This window comes from Amblyomma americanum, chromosome 7, assembly GCF_052857255.1.
Source record: "Amblyomma americanum isolate KBUSLIRL-KWMA chromosome 7, ASM5285725v1, whole genome shotgun sequence".
In the NCBI taxonomy this organism is placed as follows: Eukaryota; Metazoa; Arthropoda; class Arachnida; order Ixodida; family Ixodidae; genus Amblyomma; species Amblyomma americanum.
In genome coordinates, this window is record NC_135503.1 from 167,334,724 (window position 1) to 167,348,243 (window position 13,520).

Genomic DNA, 13,520 nt, shown 5'->3' on the forward strand with positions numbered 1-13,520 from the left:
GGATGTCCAATCTGCTGCTTTCCTGGGTATTTATGTTTACTGGGTGTAAGCGAACGTTGAGAGCGTTCACCAGCGCCACACTCGACCACAGCGGTGGACGTAGCACGTCCTGTAATACCGCGAGTGTGACGTAGAACGTCATCTAACGGTGAGGGCGGAAAATGTGCGAGAGCCCTCTTATGCTATCTATGGCAACAAGACTGCCAGAACCGAGACCCCCGTTAAGCTATTAGCAGACATGGTAAAGTAAATGAGGGGCTCGTTTGACAACCATATTGCCGCGAATATTTGCAGTGTTTGTTCGTTTTTCAAATCTGCCGCGACACCACTTTATCGCTTTGTTTGCGACGCAAGACGCGACTAGATTTATCTCGATTGATCGCAGCCAAGCAAAGCTGATTCTACGTTGTTCCGGAATGTTCTAGTAACTTTGCGCCTTTATCTCGAATGTTCGCTATCAGCTTTAAATTGAGCACGGCCGACAGCGGCGGGCATTCTGTCCGACGACCGCCGAGCACGCTTGTCGCTTCGCCGCCGCCGAGTGATTCAGTCCATTTTGGGTGCAAGTCAGCCCAATAAACAGTTCTTTTAGAAGACCCCTTTCGTCCGTCTTCATCGCTGCTTCGACTGCCGTCACCACTACGTGACATCTGGTGGAGGTGCGGGGTAGCCTTACATGTTCCGGACGCCCCCTTCAAGTCGTGAACCCAGCCCTGAGCGCTTCACACCCGAGGACGAACCAGCAGCTCAGCGAGCCAGCCGACGTCTCCAGGGAGAGGAGCCTGAGTTCGGGAAACTGCCGGACCGCACCAGACAGCGAAAAGGCGCTGCTACCAGCACTGCAACCTCGCCAAAGATGTCGACACCGATCATACTGCAGCAGCCGCGGGTGCCGCCAACTTTCAATGGATCCCGGCGAAGACCCTGAAGATTGGACACGTTTTTTTCTCATTGGATGGCTCCGCACGCACGTGGTACGAAAACTACGAGTCGTCCCTTATGACATGGGAGCTATTCAAGAGAGAGCTATTGAAGGTATTCACCAGTGTCGTGAGGAAAGAGCCGAACGACTCCTCGAGTCCAGGATCCAGCTTCCGAATGAGCCCGTCCGCTGTTACGTCGAGGAGATGAAGCGCCTATTTCGCCGCGCCGATCCCGGGATGACCGAGGAAAAGAAAGTTCAGTTTTTAATGCTTGGCGTAAAAGAACAACTCTTTGCAAGTCTCGTCCGCCAGCCGCCAAAAACAGTCGTGGAGTTTATGCAAGAAGCCTGCACGATTGAGAAGACCCTCGACGTTCGAGCTCGGCAGTACAATCGCCCTTCCTCTGCCTGTGCAATCCGTTCGGACACGCCGGCCACCACCAGCGACAGCTTGCGGGAAGTTATCCGCGAAATCGTCCGAGAGGAGCTACGCCGATTACTGCCATCCTCCCCACAGCCACAAGCAGCGACTCTGATGGATGTGGTACGGGAAGAAGTGCAACAGGCACTTGGCACCCCGACGGCCACAGAACCCCAGGCCATGACCTACGCCGCTGCAGTAAGGACTGCCCAGCCCCAACGACAACCCCCACGTCTTCCCCGAGATGAGCCAATCGTTCCACAACGCCGCCTCCCAGCCCCCGCCCGCCCATCCTATGACCGACGCTCAAGCCCCAGGAAATGCGACGCCTGGAGGACTTCCGACAACCGGCCGTTGTGCTTCCATTGCGGTGAGGCCGGCCATAATCTTCGTCACTGCCCGTACCGACGTATGGGTCTTCGAGGATTTGCCATTAACGCCCCACGACCATGCTTCGGGCAACGTCCGCAGGAAATCGACGAGTACCTGCGTCGAGAAGAGTACACGCCGAACCGCTTTTCGCGCTCACCATCGCCGTCAACCTCGCGCTTTGCGTCGCCACGCCGAAGCTACGCAGCCGCGGTACGAGGAAGGTCTCCCAGCCCCCGTAGGGGAAACTAAAGGCAGCAACCTCTGGAGGTGAGGTTGCTCTCGAGCTAAACGCCGAAGATCCTCCACCGACCACGTCCCATGAAGACGATGCACCCGCGACGCCGCATGAAGAACCGACACTCGCTGCTCCGACGCCGCACACAATGAGAACCTCGAGCACGACGCAAGCTACCTTGAAATCGACGCCGCCACCCAGAGGAGCTTCGACCACACGCCCTACCCGTCCCTCGCATACGCGACGAAGCCGTGACCCGACGCCGAGAGCGACATGCAATGCAAGAGCCAGGACCTCCGACCTAGAAGTGACTATCGACGGCTGGAAAGTCACCGCTCTAGTCGACACAGGAGCCGATTACTCGGTGATGAATGGAACATTCGCTGCGCAGCTCAGAAGAGTCACAACGGCTTGGGACGGGCCACAAATTCGCACTGCTGGGGGCCACCTCATTACGCCATCAGGACGATGCACAGCGCGAGTGACTGTCAAAGGACATACCTATCCTGCGACCTTTGTTGTGCTACCGCAATGCTCCCGCGAAGTGATCTTGGGTATCGATTTCCTTAATGAGCATCAGGCGATCATCGACCTGCGATCCAAGCTGATCACGCTTTCGACGGACGAAGCCATCGCTTCGACGAAAACTCGGAAAAATTACGTTGCCCTAAGTGTCCTGGAGGAAGAAGTGAGCGTTCCACCCCGTTCAAGCGTTATCGTGACCGTAGACGCCACGAAAGCCATAAACACTGAAGCCATCATCGAGGGGAACACGCAGTTGCTACTAGACCGAGGAATCAGCATCGCAAGAGGCATCGCACATTTCCGCAATGGCCAGGCCGAAGTACTGCTGACTAACTTCAGCGAAGAATACCGGCATATTAACAGAGGAACGACGATTGCTTTCTACGACGAAATATCTGACGTACGAGACTCCTTCGCCCTCTCCGACCCCCTCCGCAGAAGATCCGCCTTACCAAGAGAACTCGCCCACTTTCGACATCAACCCAGCCCTGCACGGGAGCAGACAAGACCAGATCCGCAATCTGCTTCAAAACTACAGTGAGTGCTTTTCGATATCGCCGATGGTGCGACAGACGCCAATTGCCAAGCATCGCATTATGAACAAATCAACACGTCCGACCTCTCCGTCAAAGCCCCTATCGTGTGTCTCCGCGAGAACGACAAGCCATCCGGGACCAAGTCGAAGAAATGCTTCGCGACGACGTCATCCAGCCTTCAAACAGCCCATGGGCGGGCACCGGTTGTTCTAGTGAGAAAGAAAGACGGCGCACTTCGATTCTGCGTGGATTACCGCCGCTTGAACAACATAACAAAGAAGGACGTCTACCCCCTCCCCCGCATCGACGACACACTGGACCGCCTCTGCAACGCCAAATATTTCTCATCGATGGACCTCAAGAGCGGCTACTGGCAAATTGAGGTCGACGAAAGAGATCGCGAGAAGACAGCATTCATAACTCCGGATGGGCTGTTTGAGTTCAAGGTAATGCCATTTGGTCTCTGTTCCGCACCAGCGACGTTTCAGCGAGTAATGGATACAGTGCTGGCAGGCCTGAAGTGGCAAATTTGTCTGGTATATTTAGATGACGTCGTTGTCTTCGCCTCGAACTTTGAAGAGCACCTCAAAAGACTTCGAACAGTACTAGACGCAATGAAGTCGTCTGGCCTAACCTTGAAAGATGAAAAATGCCACTTTGCCTACGAAGAGCTGCTGTTTCTAGGCCACATCGTTAGCAAGGAAGGAGTACGCCCAGACCCGCAGAAAACAGCTGCTATTGAACAGTTTCAACCGCCGGCCGATAAGAAAGCAGTGCGCAGATTTCTCGGACTATGCGCATATTACCGACGATTTGTGAAAAACTTTTCGCGCATCGCCGAGCCCCTGACCCAACTGACGAAGGCAGACGTGCCGTTTAAATGGGAAGCGCCGCAAGCAGAAGCCTTCAAGGAACTTCAGCGTCGCTTACAGTCCCCACCGATCCTTGCGCATTTTGATGAAAACGCCGATACTGAAGTTCATACCGACGCAAGCAGCGTGGGACTAGGCGCCGTTCTCGTTCAAAAAAGTGACGGGCTGGAGAAGGTCATCGCATACGCTAGCCGTTCCCTTTCCAAGGCCGAGGCTAACTATTCGACCAATGAGAAGGAGTGCCTTGCCATCATCTGGGCTACGTCGAAATTCCGCCCCTACCTCTACGGACGGCCGTTCAAGGTGGTCAGCGACCACCACGCACTCTGCTGGCTTGCCAATTTGAAGGATCCCTCTGGCCGACTCGCTCGATGGAGTCTGCGTCTCCAGGAGTTTGACGTCACCGTCGTTTACAAGTCCGGACGCAAGCACACTGACGCCGATTGCCTCTCACGAGCCCCTGTAGATGCACCGCCGCTGGACGACGATGAGGACGCCTTCCTGGGACCCATCAGCGCAAGCTCTTTTGCTCAGCAGCAACGCTCGGACCCCAAACCAAAAGGCCTCATCGAGTACCTGGAAGGCAAGGTTTCTTCACCCCCCGCTTCATTCAAGCGAGGACTGTCTTCCTTCTGTTTGCAGAATGAGGTCCTTGTGAAGAAGAACTTTACAGCGAACAAAACAGCCTACCTCCTTGTTGTACCTACTTGTCTCCGCGAAGAAGTTCTACAGGCTTCACACGACGAGCCGACAGCTGGACATCTCGGGTTTACTCGCACCCTCCGCCGCATTCAAGACAAGTATTACTGGCCCCGACTGTCTGCCGATGTCGCACACTATGTGAAAACATGCCGAGATTGTCAGCGACGAAAGACTCCTCCCACACGACCAGCAGGATTTCTGAACCCCATTGAACCTCCCTCAAGGCCCTTTCAGCAGATTGGCATGGACTTGCTTGGCCCTTTTCCAACGTCAACATCTGGAAATAAGTGGATCATCATAGCGACCGACTACCTGACCCGCTACGCCGAGGCGAAAGCCCTACCGAACGGAACAGCAGCAGAAGTGGCCAAATTTTTCGTGGAGTGCATTCTTCTTCGACACGGCGCCCCCGATGTGCTCAACACGGACAGAGGAACAGCATTTACGGCGGAACTCATGCAAGCCATCCTGCGCTACAGCCAAACCAGCCACCGGAGGACAACTGCATACCATCCGCCGACCAAAGGACTGACCGAGCGCCTGAACAAAACCATCGCCGATATGCTCGCTATGTATGTCGATGCCAAACACAAAACCTGGGATGTCATCCTGCCTTACGTTGTCTTCGCCTACAACACCGCAGTGCAGGAGACCACCCAGATGACGCCTTTTAGGCTCGTCCATGGCAGGGATGCCACGACCACGCTAGACGCCATGCTGCTCAACGTTACAGAAGAGAACGTCGACGTTGCCGCCTACCTTCAACGCGCAGAAGCTCGAAGGCTTGCCCGATTACGGATAAAAGATCAGCAGCGGTCCGACGCCAGACGCTACAACCTACGAAGACGCAACGCGGAATACAAGCCAGGAGACCAAGTCTGGGTGTGGACGCCCATTCGCCGCCGTGGATTGAGTGAAAAGCTTTTGCGCCGCTATTTCGGCCCGTACAAGGTTCTTCGTCGGCTGGGTGAACTGGATTATGAAGTCATCCCTGACGCAATGACTGCATCCCAGCGACGCCGCGTCCGACCAGAAGTTGTCCATGTAGTCCGTCTGAAGCCGTATTATGCGCGCTAAAGGCCGCTGCATTTCCATGCTCTATTTTCGCAAGATCCGTTTTTTTCCCTTACTAATCGCTTTATTTGTTTTAATGCATCAGGTCAATGCTTCTTTGAGAGGGGAGTAATGCCGCGAATATTTGCAGTGTTTGTTCGTTTTTCAAATCTGCCGCGACACCACTTTATCGCTTTGTTTGCGACGCAAGACGCGACTAGATTTATCTCGATTGATCGCAGCCAAGCAAAGCTGATTCTACGTTGTTCCGGAATGTTCTAGTAACTTTGCGCCCTTTATCTCGAATGTTCGCTATCAGCTTTAAATTGAGCACGGCCGACTGTGGCGGGCATTCTGTCTGACGACCGCCGATCACGCTTGTCGCTTCGCCGCCGCCGAGTGATTCAGTCCATTTTGGGTGCAAGTCAGCCCAATAAACAGTTCTTTTAGAAGACCCCTTTCGTCCGTCTTCATCGCTGCTTCGACTGCCGTCACCACTACGTGACAATATTAAGGAAGCCAACAGTCCCCGAAACCAAGGTGCATAGGGGAATGCTTATAATTTTTTTTCAATTTTCAGTGCCAATCAATCGGTTTAAAGAAAATTACTTATAAAGCAGCAGAAAAAACAACAATGCCGCCGGTAGGATCCGAACCTACGACCTCCGAATATCGCGTCCGGTGCTCTTACCAACTGAGCTACGGCGACGGATGTCAAATCTCCTTCTTTTGGTGGGTATTTAAGTTTACTGGATGTAAGCGAACCTTGAGAGCGTTCACCAGCGCCACCCTCGACCACAGCGGTGGATCGTAGATCGTCCTGTAATACCGCGAGTGGGACGTAGAAGTTCATCTAACGGCGAGGGCGGAAACTGTGCGAGAGCCCTCTTATGCTATCTATGGCAACAAGACTGCCAGAACCGAGACTCCCGTTAAGCTATTAGCAGACAAGGTAAAGGAAATGAGGGGCTCGTTTGACAAACATATTAAGGAAGCCAACAGTCGCCGAAACCAAGGAGCATAGAGGAATGCTTTTATTTTTTTAAATTTCTGTGCCAATCAATCGGTTTATTGAAAATTACTTATAAAGCAGCAGAAAAAAAAACGATGCCGCAGCTGGGTCCGAACCCACGACCTCCGAATATCGCGTCCGGTGCTCTTACCAACTGAGCTATGGCGACGGATGTCCAATCTGCTGCTTTCGTGGGTATTTATGTTTACTGGGTGTTAGCGAACCTTGAGAGTGTTCACCAGCGTCACCCTCGACCACAGCAGTGGACGTAGCACGTCCTGTAATACCGCGAGTGTGATGTAGAACGTCATCTAAAGGCGAGGGCGGAAACTGCGCGAGAGCCCTCTTATGCTACCTATGGCAACAAGACTGCCTGAACAAAGACCACCGTTAAGCTATTAGCAGACAAGGTAAAGGAAAGAAGGGGCTCGTTTGACAAACATATTAAGGAAGCCAACAGTCACCGAAACCAAGGTACATAGGGGAATGCTTTTAATTTCTTTTTAAATTTTTAGTGCCAATCAATCGGTTTAAGGAAAATTACTGATAAAGCAGCAGAAAAACAACCATGCCGCCGGTGGGATCCGAGCCCGCGACCTCCGAATATCGCGTCCGGTGCTCTTACCAACTGAGCTACGGCGACGGATGTCCAATCTGCTGCTTTCGTGGGTATTTATGTTTACTGGGTGTAAGCGAAACTTTAGATTGTTCACCAGTGCCACCCTCGACCACAGCGGTGGACGTAGCACGTCATGTAATACCGCGAGTGTGACGTAGAACGTCATCTAACGGCGAGGGCGGAAACTGTGCGAGAGCCCTCTTATGCTATCTATGGCAACAAGACTGCCAGAACCGAGACCCCCGTTGAGCTATTAGCAGACAAGGTAAAGGAAATGAGGGGCTCGTTTGACAATCATACTAAGGAAGGCAACAGTCACTGAAACCAAGGTGCATAGGAGAATGCTTTTAATTTTTTTTTTAATTTTTAGTGCCAATCAATCGGTTTAAAGAAAATACTTATAAAGCAGAAGAAAAAACAACCATGCCGCCGGTGGGATCCGAACCCACGACCTCCGGATATCGCGTCTGGTGCTCTTACCAACTGAGCTACGGCGACGGATGTCCAATCTGCTGCTTTCGTGGGTATTTATGTTTACTGGGTGTAAGCGAACCTTGACAGTGTTCACCAGCGCCACCCTCGACCACAGCGGTGGACGTAGCACGTCCTGTATTACCGCGAGTTTGATGTAGAATGTCATCTAACAAACAGGGCGTAAACTGTGCGAGAGCCCTCTTATGCTACCTATGGCAACAAGACTGCCAGAACCGAGACCCGCATTAAGCTATTAGCAGACAAGGTAAAGGAAATGAGGGGCTCGTTTGATAAACATATTAAGGAAGCCAACAGTCACCGAAACCAAGGTGCATAGGAGAATGCTTTTAATTTTTAGTACCAATCAATCGGTTTAAATAAAATTACTTATAAAGCAGCAGAAAAAACAACCATGCCGCCGGTAGGATTGGAACCCACGACCTCCGAATATCGGGTCCGGTGCTCTTACCAACTGAGCTACGGCGAAGGATGTCCAATCTGCTGCTTTCGTGGGTATTTATGTTTACTGGGTGTAAGCGAACCTTGAGAGCGTTTACCAGCGCCACCCTCGACCACAGCGGTGGACGTAGCACGTCCTGTAATACCGTGAGTGTGACGTAGAACGTCATCTAACGGCGAGGGCGGAAACTGTGCGAGAGCCCTCTTATGCTATCTATGGCAACAAGACTGCCAGAACCGAGACCCCCGTTAAGCTATTAGCAGACAAGGTAAAGGCAATGAGGGGCTCGTTTGACAAACTTATTAAGGAAGCCAACAGTCACCGAAACCAAGGTGCATAGGGGAAGGCTTTTATTTTTTTTTAATTTTTAATGCCGATCAATCGGTGTAAAGAAAATTACTTATAAAGCCTCAGAAAAAACAACCATGCCGCCAGTGGGATCTGAACCCACGACCTCCAGATATCGCGTCCGGTGCTCTTCCCAACTTAGCTACGGCGATGGGTGTCCAATCTGCTGCTTTTGGTGGGTATTTAGGTTCACTAGGTGTAAGCGAACCTTTAGTGTTCACCAGCGCCAACCTCGACCACAGCGGTGGACGTAGCACGTCCTGTAATACCGCGAGTGTGACGTAGAACGTCATCTAACAAAGAGGGCGTAAAGTGTGCGAGGGCCCTCTTATGCTACCCATGGCAACAAGACTGCCAGAACCGAGACCCCCGTTAAGCTATTAGCAGACATGGTAAAGGAAATGAGGGGCTTGTTTGACAAACAGATTAAGGAAGCCAACAGTCACCGAAACCAAGGAACATAGGGGAATGCTTTTAATTTCTTATTAAATTTTTAGTGCCAATCAATCGTTTTAAGGAAAACTACTTATAAAGCAGCAGAAAAACAACCATGCCGCCGGTGGGATCCGAACCCACGACCTCCGAATATCGCGTCCGGTGCTCTTACCAACTGAGCTACGGCGACGGATGTCCAATCTGCTGCATTCGTGGGTATTTATGTTTACTGGGTGTAAGCGAACCTTGAGAGTGTTACCAACTGAGCTACGGCGACGGATGTCCAATCTGCTGCATTCGTGGGTATTTATGTTTACTGGGTGTAAGCGAACCTTGAGAGTGCCACCCTCGACCACAGCGCTGGACGTAGCACGTCCTGTAATGCCGAGTGTGACGTAGAACTTCATCTAACGGCGAGGGCGGAAACTGTGCGAGAGCCCTCTTATGCTACCTATGGCAACAAGTCTGCCAGAACCGAGACTCCCGTTAAGCTATTAGCAGACAAGGTAAAAGAAATGAGGGGCTCGTTTGACAAACATATTAAGGAAGCCAACAGTCGCCGAAACCAAGCTGCATAGGGGAATGCTTTTAATTTTTTAAAATTTTTGTTCCAACCAATCGGTTTAAAAAAAATTACTTATAAAGCAGCAGAAAAAACAACCATGCCGCCGGTGGGTCCGAACCCACGACTTCCAAATATCGCGTCCGGTGCTCTTACCAACTGAACTACGGCGACGGATGTCTAATCTGCTGCTTTCCTGGGTATTTATGTTTATTGGGTGTAAGCGAACGTTGAGAGCGTTCACCAGCGCCACCCTCGACCACAGCGGTGGACGTAGCACGTCCTGTAATACCGCGAGTGTGACGTAGAACGTCATCTAAAGGCGAGGACGGAAACTGTGCGAGAGCCCTCTTATGCTACCTATGGCAACAAGACTAACAGAACCGAGACCCCCGTTAAGCTATTAGCAGACATGGTAAAGTAAATGAGGGGCTCGTTTGACAACCATATCAAGGAAGCCAACAGTCACCGAATCCAAGGTGCATAGGGGAATGCTTATAATTTTTTTTTTAATTTTCAGTGCCAATCAATCGGTTTAAAAAAATTACTTATAAAGCAGCAGAAAAACAACAATGCCACCGGTGGGATTCGAACCTACGACCTCCGAATATCGCGTCCGGTGCTCTTACCAACTGAGCTACGGCGACGGATGTCCAATCTGCTGCTTTCCTGGGTATTTATGTTTACTGGGTGTAAGCGAACGTTGAGAGCGTTCACCAGCGCCACCCTCGACCACAGCGGTGGACGTAGCACATCCTGTAATACCGCGAGTGTGACGTAGAACGTCATCTAACGGCGAGGGCGGAAACTGTGCGAGAGCCCTCTTATGCTATCTATGGCAACAAGACTGCCAGAACCGAGACCCCCGTTGAGCTATTAGCAGACAAGGTAAAGGAAATGAGGGGCTCGTTTGACAAACATATTAAGGAAGGCAACAGTCACTGAAACCAAAGGTGCATAGGGGAATGCTTTTAATTTTTTTTTTTAAATTTTTAGTGCCAATCAATTGGTTTAAAGAAAATACTTATAAAGCAGAAGAAAAAACAACCATGCCGCCGGTGGGATCCGAACCCACGACCTCCGGATATCGCGTCCGGTGCTCTTCCCAACTTAGCTACGGCGACGGATGTCAAATCTGCTGCTTTTGGAGGGTATTTAAGTTTACTGGATGTAAGCGAACCTTGAGAGTGTTCACCAGTGCCACCCTCGACCACAGCGCTGGACGTAGCACGTCCTGTAATACCGAGTGTGACGTGGAACGTCATCTAACGGCGAGGGCGGAAACTGTGCGAGAGCCCTCTGATGCTACCTATGGCAACAAGACTGCCACAACCGAGACTCCCGTTAAGCTATTAGCAGACAAGGTAAAGGAAATGAGGGGCTCGTTTGACAAACATATTAAGAAAGCCAACAGTCACCGAAACCAAGGTGCATAGAAGAATGCTTTTTATTTTTTTTTAAATTTTAGTGACAATCAATGGGTTTAAAGAAAATTAATTATAAAGGAGCCGAAAAAACAACCATGCCGCCGGTGGGATCCGAACCCACGACCTCCGAATATCGCGTCCGGTAATCTTACCAATTGAGCTACGGCGATGGATGACCAATCTGCTGCTTTTGGTGGGTATTTAGGTTCACTAGGTGTAAGCGAACGTTTAGTGTTCACCAGCGCCAACCTCGACCACAGCGGTGCACGTAGCACGTCCTGTAATACCGCGAGTGTGACGTAGAACGTCATCTAACAAAGAGGGCGTAAAGTGTGCGAGAGCCCTCTTATGCTACCCATGGCAACAAGACTGCCAGAACCGAGACCCCCGTTAAGCTATTAGCAGACATGGTAAAGGAAATGAGGGGCTTGTTTGACAAACAGAATAAGGAAGCCAACAGTCACCGAAACCAAGGAACATAGGGGAATGCTTTTAATTTCTTATTAAATTTTTAGTGCCAATAAATCGTTTTAAGGAATACTACTTATAAAGCAGCAGAAAAACAACCATGCCGCCGGTGGGATCCGAACCCACGACCTCCGAATATCGCGTCCGGTGCTCTTACCAACTGAGCTACGGCGGCGGATGTCCAATCTGCTGCATTCGTTGGTATTTATGTTTACTGGGTGTAAGCGAACCTTGAGAGTGTTCACCAGTGCCACCCTCGACCACAGCGCTGGACGTAGCACGTCCTGTAATACCGAGTGTGACGTAGAACTTCATCTAACGGCGAGGGCGGAAACTGTGCGAGAGCCCTCTTATGCTACCTATGGCAACAAGACTGCCAGAACCATGACTCCCGTTAAGCTATTAGCAGACAAGGTAAAGGAAATGAGGGGCTCGTTTGACAAACATATTAAGGAAGCCAACAGTCGCCGAAACCTAGGTGCATAGGGGAATGCTTTTAATTTTTTAAAATTTTTGTTCCAACCAATCGGTGTAAAGAAAATTACTTATAAAGCAGCAGAAAAAACAACCATGCCGCAGGTGGGTCCGAACCCACGACCTCCGAATATCGCGTCCGGTGCTCTTACCAACTGAGCTATGGCGACGGATGTCCAATCTGCTGCTTTCGTGGGTATTTATGTTTACTGGGTGTAAGTGAACCTTGAGAGTGTTCACCAGCGTCACCCTCGACCACAGCGGTGGACGTAGCACGTCCTGTAATACCGCGAGTGTGACGTAGAACTTCATCTAAAGGCGAGGGCGGAAACTGTGCGAGAGCCCTCTTATGCTACCTATGGCAACAAGACTAACAGAACCGAGACCCCCGTTAAGCTATTAGCAGACATGGTAAAGTAAATGAGGGGCTCGTTTGACAACCATATTAAGGAAGCCAACAGTCACCGAATCCAAGGTGCATAGAGGAATGCTTATAATTTTTTTTAAATTTTCAATGCCAATCAATCGGTTTAATGAAAATTACTTATAAAGCAGCAGAAAAAACAACAATGCCACCGGTGGGATTCGAACCTACGACCTCCGAATATCGCGTCCGGTGCTCTTACCAACTGAGCTACGGCGACGGATGTCCAATCTGCTGCTTTCCTGGGTATTTATGTTTACTGGGTGTAAGCGAACGTTGAGAGCGTTCACCAGCGCCACCCTCGACCACAGCGGTGGATGTAGCACGTCCTGTAATACCGCTAGTGTGACGTAGAACGTCATCTAACGGTGAGGGCGGAAACTGTGCGAGAGCCCTCTTATGCTATCTATGGCAACAAGACTGCCAGAACCGAGACCCCCGTTAAGCTATTAGCAGACATGGTAAAGTAAATGAGGGGCTCGTTTGACAACCATATTAAGGAAGCCAACAGTCACCGAATCCAAGGTGCATAGAGGAATGCTTATAATTTTTTTTAAATTTTCAGTGCCAATCAATCGGTTTAAAGAAAATTACTTATAAAGCAGCAGAAAAAACAACAATGCCGCCGGTAGGATCCGAACCTACGACCTCCGATTATCGCGTCCGGTGCTCTTACCAACTGAGCTACGGCGACGGATGTCAAATCTCCTTCTTTTGGTGGGTATTTAAGTTTACTGGATGTAAGCGAACCTTGAGAGTGTTCACCAGCGCCACCCTCGACCACAGCGGTGGATCGTATATCGTCCTGTAATAGCGCGAGTGTGACGTAGAACGTCGTCTAACGGCGAGGGCGGAAACTGTGCGAGAGCCCCCTTATGCTGCCTATGGCAACAAGACTGCCAGAACCTAGACCCCCGTTAAGCTATTAGCAGACAAGGTAAAGGAAATGTGGGGCTCGATTGACAAACAGATTAAGGAAGCCAACAGTCACCGAAACCAAGGAACATAGAAAATGTTTTTAATTTCTTAGTAAATTTTTAGTGCCAATCAATCGTTTTAAGGAAAACTACTTATAAAGCAGCAGAAAAACAACCATGCCGCCAGTGGTATCCGAACCCACGACCTCCGAATATCGCGTCCGGTGCTCTTACCAACTGAGCTACGGCGACGGATGTCCAA

General features: G+C 50.7%; 1 non-coding gene across 1 annotated transcript; it reads right to left on the bottom strand.

Moving 5' to 3' along the window:
- Positions 1-11,544: 11,544 nt before the first annotated feature.
- TRNAS-CGA (transfer RNA serine (anticodon CGA)) lies at positions 11,545-11,618 on the bottom strand. Its single transcript has one exon. It is a non-coding gene; the product is annotated as a tRNA-Ser (tRNA).
- Between the last annotated feature and the right edge of the window lie 1,902 nt (positions 11,619-13,520).